Here is a 3,092-nt window from a genome sequence, read left to right as displayed (position 1 = left end):
GAGAGAGAGGGGGGCAGCTATCTCTCAGGCACCTCAAGCCTTAGGTAATGAACAAAACATTCTCATCTCAAATTTTTAGAGACTGACAGAAGTGTCTTCAGGGCATATTTTCTTTGATCTCGAAGTATACATAACACACATATCTCTGCCTTCCACCCCTAAACGCTTAGAAGTCAGCTTCTTGTTTTAAGGAGGCTTTTCATTCTGGGCACCCTTTCCCATGTCAGCCTGGGCTCCTCCCACACCAACATGGCATGGAGAGAGACCCTTCGAGCCAGAAAACTCAGCTTGAATTCCAGCTCTACCACTTACCCCTCTGAGCCTCATTTTCCGTTATCTATGAGATGGACACAGTGATCTGTGTCTCATAAGGTGACAGGAAGTATTAAATCACGTGTTGAATCTATTTGGGCCTTGGCACATATGAGGAACTCATGAAATTGTAGCTTCCTTCCTGTCTCCTTCTCTGTCTCCTGCAATTCTCCATATGCAAATTGCTGGAAAGGAGGGGCCAGTGCACATAGCTCTCTCTGTGGGTATCCAGCACAGCACTGCATGTAATTAAGTACTTAATAAATGCTCTTTGATTAAGTTCAGCAGCATCATAGTGGGTGAAAAACACTTTGTGCAATCACCCTGATTAGATGTTTTTCCTTGGCAGAAATTCAGATGGCACCAATGATGAACTCAAAGTGTTGTTTTGGCAAATCACATAATGATACTTCAATTCGTTTCTCCCCAAGATGGGATGATAATCCTCCCACCTGTCTCACAACTCTGTTTCTATGCCATTGGACAGTCTGCGGTCTAGAATTTGAGGGCCTGCCTTCTGGTCCATAACATAATTAACCAAACATAGAAGCAAGAGATTGAGAAGCTAGTCAGAGAGACTGAGGAAGTGGTTTGTTGCTTCTTACCATCACTCACCCCTCCAAAGCCAGGAAAAGACGCGGCTTTCAAAAGGAACCCAGACGTTAGCTCAAGTCTTCTTGCCCTTCTGCCTTCGCTGATTTCTACAGGAAACCAATTTATGCCAGGTGCTTGCGGATTCTATAGGATTGTCTGAGGATTTGGGGAAGGTAGGGCTTCCTGCTGTCCTACTGACTCAGCCCTCTTCCTCTTTTCCACTTTTCTCTCCTTTTTAGGAGCAAAAAAACCTTCGTTTTTCATGCATATCCATTCAGCTTACATCTCTTGTTGCCTGAGCAGGACCTTGATGCCCTACCCTCCTCTCCAAGTAGCTCATCAAAGTATTTCTTCCAAACAGACTTAGAGCTCTCCCTAGGATATACTCTGTGGTATGAACTCTTCTCCACCTTATCACCCCTTCCTCCTTCCTCTTCCACTCCACACCACATCCCCTACACTGCTAGGGGGCCACTCCCTAGGAGTAAGCAATAAGGTTCGGGCAGGGTGCTATGTCCATCTCAATGCTTTAGGACTGCGAGCTATCCAGAAACTTTAAGAAACCGACTTGCTCCGCAGTAGCTAAAATACTTGGTTGTAAACGCTCCCAAACCACACTTGCATTTAGAGGTGCAGTTCTCAATCAGCCCGCTGAGCGGCGCTGTTCCTCTATCAGTAAGATGGAGACCGTGGACTCCAGCGTAATGTTTTTCATCAAACGGGACAAATGTTTAGTGTTTCCGTCTCAGCACGTAAAGATAGATATTCGTTTCCTGTTAGTGACATGTATGAAGTGGCTTTTCAGTGGATACTAAATTAGTAAAGTGGACTATTATTTGAATAGCACTAGTATTTACCAGGCATTGTGTGAGGCGGTTGACTTCCTGAATCGCTGAAAACAGAATTTTAAAGTGTGAGATTTTGCTAATGTGCCTCAACTATGATCATCGTCATCGCTAAGGCCATACTCTTACCTACTACACACTAATCTGTTGCTGTGTGATACTCTTCTGTGTGCAGGCTGCAGGAACACAAAGCCAGGTAATGTAACGGGAATTCTTTGTGAGTTTGAGAAGAGACTTTCTGGTTGTCTTTCTTTTTCCTTCCTCTGGAAGGAAAGCGGGGAAAGGAGATTAATATTTCTTAAATGTCCTTTATACACTAGGTATTATGTTGCTATTTTCTAAAAGTTACCTCATTAAACCTCATAACCTGATGAAGTAGGTGAGATTATGCTCACTTTACAGAAAAGGAAACCAAGGCCCAGAGAAGCCAGATGACTTGTTCAGAGTCACACCGCTACATTAAAGTGTAAGTTAAAGTATACGTGTTCTTTCCCTCGCTGGCTGCTTGAAGCTCGGCCGCCATCACAAACGACACAGTAACTATCGGGAGCAAGAAGTTCATGACTAACCGACTACTTCAGCGGAAACAGATGGTCATTGATGTTCATCATCCCGGAAAGGCAACAGTACCTAAGTCAGAAATTTGGGGAAAACTAGCCGAAATGTACAAGATTGCAGATGTCATCTTTGTATTTGGATTCAGAGCCCATTTTGGTGGTGGCCAGACAACTGGCTTTGGCATGATTTATGATTCCTTGGATTATGCAAAGAAAAACAAACCCAAACATAGACTTGCAAGACATAGCCTATATGAGAAGAAAAAGACGTCAAGAAAACAGAGAAAGGAAGAATACAAGAACAGAATGACGCAAGTCAGAAGAACTGCAAAAGCCAATGTGGGTCCTGGCAAAAAGAAGTGAGCAGGAGATTGGACCACAGAAGGAGTAAAGATTCTGCAGTGACTTTATCCGTGGTGATTGTGCAGATTTTTTGGGAGAAGATTAATAAACTAAGAACTTTTATGTGTAAAATAAATAAACAAGCAAACTAAAGTATATGTGACACCAAAGGCCTGGTTTTCACAATACACACACTACACGTACAATACAACAATGAAAAGGGAAAGCTGATGTTTCTAATGAGAGAAAATATTTTCAGTTCTCTGAAATTATTTTAAATTTGCAATGTTAGGAAACCTGAATAAGATTGCTGTGTTGTCTAGAAATCAATCTTGCATATTTACTCTTTTTTTTTTTTTAATGTTTATTTATTTCTGAGAGAGAAACAGAGACAGAGCACGAGGTGGGGGGAGGGGCAGAGAGAGAGGGAGACACAATCTGA

The 3,092-nt window shown here is 42.6% G+C and overlaps 1 pseudogene across 2 annotated transcripts; it reads left to right on the top strand.

The window, feature by feature from the left end:
- Nucleotides 1-746: 746 nt before the first annotated feature.
- Nucleotides 747-2,820, top strand: LOC112858871 (small ribosomal subunit protein eS24 pseudogene; annotated as a pseudogene). Of its 2 annotated transcripts, none has more exons than XR_015249721.1 (2): nt 747-1,037; nt 2,154-2,820. The product of XR_015249721.1 is annotated as a small ribosomal subunit protein eS24 pseudogene, transcript variant X2 (transcript). The 2 variants fall into 2 exon arrangements; XR_015249720.1 differs by lacking the exon at nt 747-1,037 and adding an exon at nt 1,069-1,947.
- The last annotated feature ends 272 nt before the right edge of the window (nt 2,821-3,092 follow it).

Source organism: Puma concolor, chromosome B1 (assembly GCF_028749965.1).
Source record: "Puma concolor isolate L17-30 chromosome B1, mPumCon1.1.hap2, whole genome shotgun sequence".
In the NCBI taxonomy this organism is placed as follows: Eukaryota; Metazoa; Chordata; class Mammalia; order Carnivora; family Felidae; genus Puma; species Puma concolor.
This window is presented reverse-complemented; position numbering and strand designations above follow the sequence as displayed.